The sequence below is a fragment of the Moschus berezovskii genome, chromosome 12 (assembly GCF_049115385.1).
Source record: "Moschus berezovskii isolate FMDL1 chromosome 12, NW_MosBer_1.0, whole genome shotgun sequence".
Lineage (NCBI taxonomy): Eukaryota > Metazoa > Chordata > Mammalia > Artiodactyla > Moschidae > Moschus > Moschus berezovskii.
In genome coordinates this window covers 66,531,589-66,543,740 of record NC_142471.1, presented here as the reverse complement: position 1 = coordinate 66,543,740, position 12,152 = coordinate 66,531,589, and positions in this window count along the sequence as shown.

Sequence of the window (12,152 nt, the reverse complement as noted above, 5' to 3'; positions counted from 1 at the left end):
TGAGAGAACCCCTCTAATGCAATTCCACCTTCATGGGATGCAAGATCACCCCACCCAACCATCCTTGGAAAGGGCAAGTGGGGGATGGAGGGGTAGGAGCAGGCAGCAGGGCAGAATATGTTCTAAGAAAATAGAAAGTAGGAAGCAGCGATGAGAGTAAACCACCCAGAAAGCTTTACTGACTTTCCCACCTGAGTTCTATTATCAGAGCCCAAGAGAAGTACACGCCTGAAAATGAACCTCATTCCAGCGGAGTGAGGTCCACAGCTCACCTTTCCTGGCTCTTCTGGTGAGTGGTATAAACGGTATTGAGCTTTTTGGCTCTCACTAGCCAAGTGGCTTTTTGGATTTTTGTTTATCAAATTAGTCTTCTCCTCTGGTACCAGCAATGTTGGATTTTGTATGTCTGACCACTCATCAGTGGCAATTTCTGCCAAGTGGCATTCGACAAGAATCCATTTTGTGGCCAGTGGCAAACAACAGGAAATCTGTGTTTGTTAGCCTTGTGTATTTGCTTTTGTCTGTTATAATTCTGGCATTTCTGCTACTAAACCAAACTTGGGTCCGCTTGCCGGTGCACAGTAAAGCCAGTCTACTGAGCTGGGTTGTGCTGAAGAAAGGTACAGCACTTACTGCAGGCTGTCAAGCAAAGAGCCCAGGGGAGGTACCACTCAAAACACCAGAACTCATCCCTAGGCTACAGCAAAGCATTTTAAAAAGTGACCTGAGGGAGGGGCATCCTAGGTAAGCAATGGGCTCATGCACAACTCTCTGATTGGTTGATGGTGAGGTAACAGGGCAGTGTCAGAGAGGTTAAGACTTCAGGAGGTCTGGGAGCTATGTGCTCATGATCATCAAGTAGTTAATCTCTTCCATGTTGTGGTGATTTTCAGTTCAGTCGCTCAGTTGTGTCTGACTCTTTGTGATCCCATGGGCTGCAGCATGCCAGGCTTCCCTGTCCGTTATCAACTCCCGTAGCTTGCTCAAACTCATGTCCATCGAGTCAGTGATGCCATCCAACCATCTCATCCTCTGTCGTCCCTTTCTTCTCCTGCCTTCCATCTTTCCCATCATCAGGGTCTTTTCTAATGAGTCAGTTCTTCGCATGAGGTGGCCAAAGTATTGGAGTTTCAGTTTCAGCATCAGCCTTCCAATGAATATCCAGGACTGATTTCCTTTAGGATGGACTGGTTTGATCTCCTTGCAGTCCAAGGGACTCTCAAGAGTCTTTTTCAACTTAGCATTTGTGAAACGACTCAAGAAACGTGCATCAGATACTATTATCTGTGTACTTCAGCAGAGGATACAAGGGAGGGGTCTGTTCCAGAAAGGCCCTATAGGGTCCTGCTGGGTTACATTTCCTGGCATTTAAAACTGTATGTTTCAGAAGTTGTTATCATCATGTGCTTCTGATCAGAGTTATAGTACATTGTGTATACTGCATATATGATGCTGCTAAGTCACTTCAGTCGTGTCCGACTCTGTGTGACCCCATAGACGGAAGCCCACCAGGCTCCCCCGTCCCTGGGATTCTCCAGGCAAGAACACTGGAGTGGGTTGCCATTTCCTTCTCCAATGTATGAAAGTGAAAAGTGGAAGTGAAGTCGCTCAGTTGTGTCCAACCCTTAGCAACTCCACGGACTGCAGCCTACGAGGCTCCTCCATCGTGCAATTGTAAGGGTCAGAGCCTTCTTCCTCCCTCTAAACCATTAGCTTTTTTCATGTTTACCCATTAGTTGTCAACATTTGCAAAATGAAATTCCTTTACCAGGGATGATTAAAAAAATGCATAAATCTCTGTAGGAAATTCTGGCTTTAATAAAGGATAGTATCTGCTTCCCTGGTGGTCCAGCGGTAAAGAATCTGCTTGTGAATGAAGGAGATGGAGGTTTGATCCCTGGGTCAGAAAGATCATCTGCAGAAGAAAATAGCAACCCACTCCAGTAATGCTTGCCTGGGAAATCCCATGGACAGAGGAATCTGGAGGGCTACGGACCATGGGGTTGCAAAAGAGTGGGACATGATTGAGTGACTAAATGACAATGAAGGACAATATCCAAGGGGCTTTAAAACTGAAAGCAACAACCTCCAGCATACAGGGGTCAGCTTTCCTTGGCTAGCATACTAAAGCTTCTAAATTAACACAGAATTCCAATTTGCACCCCTTCAGAACTCTAAGGCAAAAGAAGAAACTGTTATTAAAAGTTAGACAATTAAAAAATTTAAATGATCCTTTACCTAAATCAAGATTTATAAGTTGCCAAACTCTAAGCAAGTTTTATTCTTTTAAAAATTTGATTGAAAAGCAACACCATTGTTGCAGACCTAACAAAAGACCTAAGTTATTCTCTGATAATGATGTTAGACCTCTATTTCTCAAGTTAAAGGAGGAGGATTTATTTACTGAGTTTGGCTAGCAAGTAAGTTGTGAGAGCAAATTAGCTATGCTTGGTAATATTCATCGGGCTTTAAGAGAAGACCTGATGAGTGGTACGGTGTGAACAGGATCATTTTCTAAAAATTAAATGAAAACCCTCATGCTGTCTATTGCAAGTAAGAGGAATCAAAGGTGACTAACAAAAATTATAATCATGCTTTAAAGTGTCGACTAAAAAAAATGCACAATGCGAGGGTTACAAGTCAAGTTTTATTTGGGGCAATGTGAAAACTGCAGCCCAGGGAACAGCACCTCAGATAGCTCTGAGAAACTATTCCAAAGAGGTAGGGGAAAAGATAGTACATATGTGATGTTGGCAAAGGGAGAGTACATACAGTAAAGCACATATTTTTTGCAGAAAGTTTCTGCTGGTCTCGTGAAGTTTCCGCTAGTCATGGGAAACTATCATCACTGTGAAGAACTTTAGAGCTTTTTTAGATATGAGGAGATACAAGAATTGGGCTCATAAAATCAGCTCCTGAGAATATCTATCTAAAGAGCCGTCCTGCTGGTTTCCTGGAGTAGAGTGCCTCATTTTTGCTTTCCACCCTAAACTCCTTCAGGGGGTGTTGGAGGTCAGCAGCTGCAGCAGCATGTAATTTAATTCTTATAGAGGTAGATGGCAAGCACCCATGGCAGGTGTCAATTTGTGGTTGACCAAGACAAGCAGGATTTTTACTTGTTTGTACTTACATATTTTGCATAGCCAAAAGAAGAGAGTAGAGGAACTAAATTTCATCAGAACAAATGCTTATAGAATATGTACTGGCAAAGATGGAATATACATATAACATTAAATGAAAAATGAAGTGGGTGGTTCTGGCATGTGAGTGGCATGAAAGTTACCATTCCATTTTAATAAGTAACCAATGGAAAAGTCAGCAACTTTTCTTACAAGGATAAGAGAAGTGAGATCACAGGGCAAACTGCTGTCCCCCAAACTGGGGAGCCAGGTGAGTACAGGGAATCATGATTTACTAGAACAAAAATCCATGAACTACAATTTCTGCAGAACCAGTGCCAGGGTAGAGAAAGCTGAACTATAATTGACTAATTGATAGAGGTTCAGTTTTTGAGAGTCAGGGTCACTGAGAGGGTTATTTATTTAAAAGTATATAAAATATTAAGGGCCTTGCCTACAGCAGCATAACATCAATAGAATAAATCCTCCTGAAACATAATTAGTGTATTCAGTGGATATTACCCTGTTGATAATTTGTGGTAGAAAATGGAAGAATGTGACCTGGGACTGATATCCCACATCTGAACTTGGGCAAGTGCAAAAGCTAAAGCTCTGCTCCAAGAGTCACTCCCTGAGACTGCTCTTCTGCCATTGCCTCTGTCAAGTCTGTTGCTGCTGCTAAGTCACTTCAGTCATGTCCAACTCTGTGTGACCCCATAGATGGAAGCCCACCGGGCTCCCCCTTCCCTGGGATTCTCCAGGCAAGAACACTGGAGTGGGTCAAGTCTGTTGCTGCTGCTGCTGCTAAGTCACTTCAGTCGTGTCCGACTCTGTGTGACCCCATAGACGGAAGCCCACCAGGCTCCCCCATCCCTGGGATTCTCCAGGCAAGAACACTGGAGTGGGTTGTCATTTCCTTCTCCAATGTGTGAAAGTGAAGTCGCTCAGTCGTGTCTGACCCTTAGTGACCCCACGGACTGCAGCCTACCAGGCTCCTCTATCCATGGGATTTTCTAGGCAAGAGTACTGGAGTGGCTTGCCATTGCCTTCTCCGACTGGAACCATAAAGTTCGGCAAATCCATTCATAGGTACTCAGGATGTTCACGTAACAAACTGCAGTAACTGGATATGCTTCTCAGCATCCATCAGCAGACCAGCCTTCCAGAACCACTGAATGACAGGGTGGTCTGGGGAGTAGCCCATCTTGTAAATAAATACTATCTTCAGTCATTTATGTTCACATTGCTAAGGTTGAACATCAGCAACTCCAGCTTACTTTCATCAAAATTTTTAATCAAATCAGTATAAAGTAGTTCTGTGAATCCCTCCAAGACAGCATTCATTTGCTTCTAGATCTTAACAAATCTCCTCTGGATGACTGAGTCTCAGTCAAGTCTGAGACATCAATAAGATTCAAGAGGATAGGAATTTCCCTGGCAGTCCCGGGGTTAAGACTACATGTTTCCAATATAGGGGACATAGTTTCAATCCTTGGTTAGGCACTAAAATTCCCATATGCTGTGAGGAGTGGCCAAAACAAAAACAAAAACAGATCCATGGCTCTCAAGTTATAGGGGAACCCCACACACCTATGAGTTTTACCTTGAGGAGGTTCTCACAGTGAATATCAGAGAAAAATTTCCTAATGTTTTTGGCAAAGGGAAGGGAAAAGTAATCATTTGAAATATACCAGAGAATTCTTTCTTAACAGTCTGCCTTCAGAGCTTAACCTGCTGGGTTAAGCCAAACCAACCTGGGGGAAGAGAAATACCCTACTCCAGCTCACTCTAGCCTTCTTGACTCACCTAAGGGAGGAAGCTGAAAAACACTTGTGAAGTTCACAGTCCAAAGGCACAGTCTCACTAAAAAGGCTGAGACATAATCACTGAATCATAGAACACTTCCTCTCCCTTCACTCCTGACTATACCACATTACTAAAGGCTTATCTTCAGCAGTCCCTTTTACCCAGTACACCATGTCCAGCTATCAAGAAAATATTACAGAGCATATGAACTTCCCTGATGGCCCAGTGGTTAAGACGCTGAGCTTCTACTGCAGAGGGCAGAGCACAGGTTTCTGGGAAGTTCCACATGCCTCACAGAGTGGCCAGAAAGAAAGAAAAAACTACAGGACATTCCTAAAGGCAAAAAACATAGTTTGAAGAGATGAAGCAGGCTTCAGATATGGCAGGAATGTTGGGATTATCAGACTAGGAATTTTAAGCAACTATGATTAATACATCAGGGGCTTTAGTGGATAAAGTAGACAGCATGCAAGAGTAGATGGAACGTGTAAGCAAAGAGACAGAAATTCTAAGAAAGAATCAAAATGCTGGTAGTCAAAAGCACTTAATAGAAATAAGAACAGAAATAAAGAATGCATGTAATCGGCTTATTAGTAGAATGAACACAGCTTAGGAAAAAAACCTCAACTTGAGAATATCTCAATACAAAATGCTGAAACTGAAAAGCAAAGAGAAATGAAACTGGAAAAAACAACAACAGAATATTCAGGAACTATGGGGTAACCGCAAAATGTGTAACATACACATAATGGGACTATCAGAAGAAAAAAGAGAAAGAAACAAAAGAAATATGTGAAGTAATAATGACTGAGAACTTCCCCCAAATAATATCAGATACCAAGGCACAGATTCAGGAACCTCAGAGAACATCAAGAAGATATATGTCAAAACAAACAAAAACAAAACTACAGCTAGTCATATGTACTTAAATTGCAGAGAATCAAAGATAAAGAAGAAATCCTAATATAATTCAGAGGAAAAAACATTTACCTAGTGAGAAGTAAAGAATTACATCTGACTTTTCTAAGATAAAGCAAGTAAGTAAGTAGAGAGTAAAGTTTTGAGAGAAAAAAACAAAAAACCCCAGAATACTGTACCTTGCAAAGGCATCCTTCAAAAAATGAAGGAGAGGGACTTCCCTGGTGGTCCTGTGGTTAAGACTTCACCTTCCAATGCAAGGATGCAGGTTTGATCCCTGGTTGGGGAAATAAGATCCCACATGCCTCAGGGCCGAAAACCCAAAACATACAACAGAAGCAATATTGTAACAAATAAAGACTTTTAAAATGGTCCACAATTTTAAAAAAATCTTTAAAAAATGAAGGAGAAATAAAGACCTTCTCAGACAAACAAAAACAAAAATTGAGGGAATTTGAAGTCAATGGTCTTCCCTGGGGCTCAGATCGTAAAGAATCTGCTGCAATGCAGGAGACCTGGATTCAGTCCCTGAGTTGGGAAGATCCCCTGGAGAAGGGAATGACTACCCACTCCAGTATTCATGCCTGGAGAATTCCATGGACAGAGGAGCCTGGCAGGCTACAGTCCACGGGGTCGCAAAGAGTTGGACACGACTGAGCTACTTTCACTTTAAGGCCAATAGACCTACCATGCAAGAGTTGTTTTAAAAAGATTCTTTAGAGAGAAGGAAAATTATACAGGCTGGAAACCTGGATATACATAAAGAAAGAGAAGGAATTGGTGAAGGAATGTTATGCAGTTGTTTAGTCACTAAGTCATGCCTGGCTCTTTTGCATCCTCATGGACTATAGCTCTCCAGGCTCTTCTGTCCATGGGATTTCCCAGGCAAGAATATTGGAGTGGGTTGCCATTTCCTTCTCCAGGGAGACCCAGGGGTCAAATCCTGCAGGCAGATTCTTTACCACTGAGCCACCAGGGGAGCCCCTGGAAAAGGAATAAGTGAAGGTAAAATAAAAATCTTTATTTTTCTTATTCTTAATTGCTTTAACATAAAACAATAGATGTAGAAATTCTCAACAAAATATTAGCAAGTCAAATCCAACAATGTGTAAAAAGAGTTACAGATCAGAAACAAGTGAGACTTATCCCAGGTATGCAAGGTTGGTTCAACATTCAAAAATCAATTAATGTAATCCATTATATCAGGCTAAAGAAGAAAAATCACATGATCATATCCACAGAGAGATGTAGAAAAATAATTTGATAAAACCCAACACACACTGATGATAAAAACTTTCAGAAACTACGAACAATGAGGAAGGGAATTTCCTTACTTGATAAAGATGGTCTATAAAAGACCTATAGTTAACACCATACCTACAATGAGAAATTAGAAACTTTCCCACTAAGATCAGGAACACGGCAAGGATGTCCCTCTCACCTCATTTTTTCAACATTAAACTAGAATTCATAGCTAATCAAAAAACAATAAGAAGAAAAGGAATGAAAAGATACACTAATTGGGAAGGAAGACGATCTCAGGTAACATGACTGTCTATGTAAAAAATCCAAAATCTTTCTGGAACTCATAAGTGATTACAGCAATGTAGCACAATACAAAGCTAACATACTAAAGTCAATCACTTTCCTATATACCAACAATGAACAAATAAAAATGTAATTCAAAATTAAAACCACAACACCATTTATATTAGCACCTCAAAAAAGAAATACCTTGGAATAAATCTAACAAAATATGTATGAGGAAAATTATAAAACCCTGATGAAAAATGCAAAGAAGGAGCAATATCCCATGTTCATGGTTAGGAAGACTCACTGTTGTCAAGATGTCAATTCTTTGCAATTTGATATAATCCCAACAAGTTATTTTCTGGATATCAACAACCAAACTGATTCTTAAGTTTATATGGAGAGGCAAAAGACCCAGAACATCCAACACAATATTGAAGGAGAAAAACCAAGTTGGAGGACTAACACTACCAGACTTTAAGAATACGATAGAAAAAATTGACAAATAGGTCAATGAAATGGAAAAAGGGCCCAGTATCAGAGCCTTATAAATATAGTTAACTGATCTTTGACAAAGGAAGAAAGGCAATACAATGAAGAAAATATAATATTTTCGATAAATAATGTTGGAAAAACTAGAAATGCACATGCAAAAAAAAAAATCTAGATACATACCTTACACCATTCCCCAAAATATAACTCAAAATTGATCATACACCTACATGTAAAATGCAAAACCATAAAACCCCTAGAAGACAACAGAGGAGAAAAATCTAGATGACTTTGGGTTTTGGAAATGACATTTTAGATGCAACACCAAAGGCATGATCCATGAAAGAAAACAAATATTAACAAGCTGGACTCTATCGAAATTTAAAATTTCTGCTCTGTAAAAGACACTGTCAGCTGGAGGAATCAGGCTCTTTGACTTTAGATTATACCATAAAATTACAGTGATCAAAACAGTATGGTATTGGCACAAATCAGAAACATAAATCAATGGAAGAAGATAGAAAGCCCAGAAATAAACCCACACACCTATGGTCAGTTAGTTTGCAAAGAAGGAGGCAAGAGTATACAATGGAGAAAAGACAGTCTCTTCAATAAATGGTGCTAGAAAAATCAGGCAGCTACATGAAAAGAGTGAAATTAGAACATTCTCTAATACCATGCACAAAAAGAAACTAAAAATGGACTAATACCTAAATGTAAGACTAGATACAGTAAAACTCCTAGAGGAAAACATAGGCAGGACACTCTTTGTAATTTAATTTCCTTTTTTTGATGTGATTATTACAGTGGCAGTAGGTATAGTATATCTCAAACTCAGCAAGGCACCTGACAAGATACATCATGTTTTCTATGGACAGAATGAGAGCATATTTACATGAACCTTTAATTGCTTGAAGCACTATATAGTCAAAGAAATTAACAAAATGATATTAATGATATAACCTGAGGAAGATCTCTATTAGCACTGCAAAAGAGTCTGCAGTGGCTTCAGCACCTTCAACATTTTTATCAATGATCTACATGCATTAAAAGAACATCCATTTAATGAACATCTTACATGTCAACCTCACATGGGTTTCTTAAATAACAAATATGTAGACGCTCTAAAATTTAATTTAATCCTCACAATAATCCTATGAGGTAGGCATCTTTATTCTAATTTTACCAATCAGGAAACTGAGGTTCAGAAAACTGTCCTACATCCCACAACTTACAAAGAACAATGCTCCGTATCTGTTCAGCAAAAACATCAACAGATGTCATCCCACTTCTTACAGTGTAGAAAGGACTGGAGAAAGTATGCTCTGGGGATAAAATCTGACCAGAAGACCTCCAAGATGTTACAATTTAATGTAAATAAAATTTTACACAAAAGACAAAAATAGTGTAGTGATTCCCTTTACCAAAGGATATACTACAGGATTTCTCTAAATTACAAACTCTCCTCCTGCCCTGAGGATGTAATCTGAATATCTCAAATATATACACATTTTCAGGGATGCTTCTGTTTTATCAGATAGGGTGTTCTGTGAATTCTCTCTTTTACAGTGTAATAATTGATATTTAAAAACTGCACTAAGAAAGACTGCAACATGTAAAGGTGTCAGGAAAGCTGGCTGTATTCTGGTGTTAGCTCTGATGGTCTTAAGTAAAATGATTTCTCCCAGATCTCTTCTAAATGGTTTCCAAAAATCTCTTCTTAATGACTCAATGAGTGTGTTCTGTAAATAATTGATTGCATAGAGATAATCCAGTAGAAGGGAACATTTGATCATAATGACTTGGGGGAAAAATATGCTGGATCATTTCTACTTAGTAAGCAAATGTTGATTAATAAGTGGTTGCACTTAAGTAACTTTGAAGAATCTACAAAAGTTCAATGTTCAAGATAACCAAAGAATTGCATACTTTTAGTTAATGATTACACATGAACTTAAGAAAGGTTTTCTTTCTTGTGTAATATCTTAAAATAGATATCCAGTGGTAACAGTAAAAATATTGCTTTTCCCTTTGTATTTTTTAATTGAGTCTAATATTCATGTTCTTATAGCATAAGCTAAAAACAGTAATATGAAGTAATCAAATAATTACTTTCAAACTCTTCACCAAGATAATCTGCACATTTCTGTGCTGTAAGACAAACAAGAATATTTAGAATAACCAGAGACCAAAAAGGACATACAAGTAATTAAACAATAACTTAAAAATACTTTTACTAATTGTAAATTTATTTTTTAATATTAAAACCTGAAATATAGTGAAATTTTTCTGGTTGAATAAACAAATTTCAAAGAACAAATTTAAATAATTAATGAATGCATTGAACTAGACCCAAAGCCTAACAAAATAGTCAACTACTAAAATATTTATGTAGATTTTTTAAAAAATGAGGATGGGGGAACACATGTATAACTGTGGCTGATTCATGTTGGTTGATGTAAGGCAAAAACCATCACAATATTGTAAAGTAATTATCCTTCAATTAAAATTAATTAATTAAAAAAATTTAAAAACATATACTTTAAAAAATAGTAAAAGTTAGTTATTGAATACAGAATAATGTCCCTAGTAAAGTCAAAGAATAAACTACATTGACAAACTAGAGAGAATTGGATGAGCAGTTCAATGTTTTTTAGAGAGAAGCATTTTAGTATAAAAAAGAAATAACTGGGAATTCCCTGGTGGTCCAGTGGCTAGGACTCAGCACGTTCACTGCCATGTCCCACGTTCAGTCCACAGTTGAGGAAATAAGATCCTGCAAGGTGAGTGGGGCAGTCAAAAGTAATAATAACAATTAATTTAGGTCTTTGCTTCACATCATACCATAAAATATATTTTGATAGGTCATAAAACAGGAGAAGAAAATGGGCTAGCATAAAGAGATATGCACTGGAGAGAATAATACTCTTCTGAGTCCTGGGGAAAAAAAAAAGGTGATATCAGAAAATAGAAAAATGTCTACACAATTTTTTAATTAATTTTCAAGAGACTTTTACAAAAGTCAGTCAGCCCTCTGTAATCCTGGGTTCCACGTTCACAGATTCAAGCAATCACAGACCAAAAGTATTTGAAAAAAAAATTCCAGAAAGTTCCAGAAAGCAAAACTTGAATTTGCCATTCAGTAGCAGCTATTTACATAGTATTTACATTATACTGATATTTACAACTATTTGTATTTACATTGTATTAGGCATTATAGGTAAACTAGAGATGATTTAAAGTATTCAGGAGGATGTGTGTAGGTTACAGGAAAAAACTACACCACTTTCTACATGGGACTTAAGCATCTGCAGATTTTGGTATCCAGGGGATCTTGGAACCAATTCCCTCCTCGATACTGAGGGACACCTATACAATATGAAAGTAACCAAACAGGGAAGACATCTGACAAAAATAACATGGGAGGGACAATCTAAGCATGGCAATTATCACATAGAAAACCACATAGCTTTACCAGCAATTAAATACAAGTAATTATACAAATTTCTGGAAAGATACAAAAGAAATTGTTGATAGTGGCTGCTTTCAGAACTGGAGGAATGAAGAAAATAAGCTAAAAGAAATTATATGTAAGGTGTTGAATTCTGTGGAATATAAGTTCTAGCAAAACAGCACCAAAACAACCTGTTAAGATAAAGCTGAGTTTATTCTTATCACAGTGGGATAGCACTACCTCAACATATGGTGGCCTTTTACTAGGAAATTATTTAAATTCATAATAACAAATGCATTCTCATAATTTATGGTTGGATTCCTAGTATTATTATTATAGTTTTGTGAACTGAGAGCATGAAAATGGCCAAATCAGTGAAAATTTGCTAGATAGTATCTTTAAGTGTACTGTTAAGACTTAAAAATAAATTTCTCTGTATGTTCATGTTTGTTCACAGACATATGGAGAAATCTGGGGAGGGCTTTCACTAGCACTTAGCTTTTTCACCTGATATTTGGGGACATATTTGAGAGAGATTACCAAGTACTATTTGCAAAAGGAGTTTGAAGAGGTCCATATTTTATTTAAAGGAAAAAAATCTGAACTTTCAATCATATAATTTCAGCTTCAAATTCTTTTACTATGGGAGTTGTATTCATAGAGCAACAAGGACAGTGCTAGGCATATGGATATGAGCCATATAAATAAAATTGCTATTTTCATAATGTTTACTTTCGACTTGGGTTCATCTTTGACCTATAAAGGGAAGGACCATCTTTTAGGCATCTTGTGAACAGACAGTTGTGAATGGGTTGAAAAAACAGGATGACTTG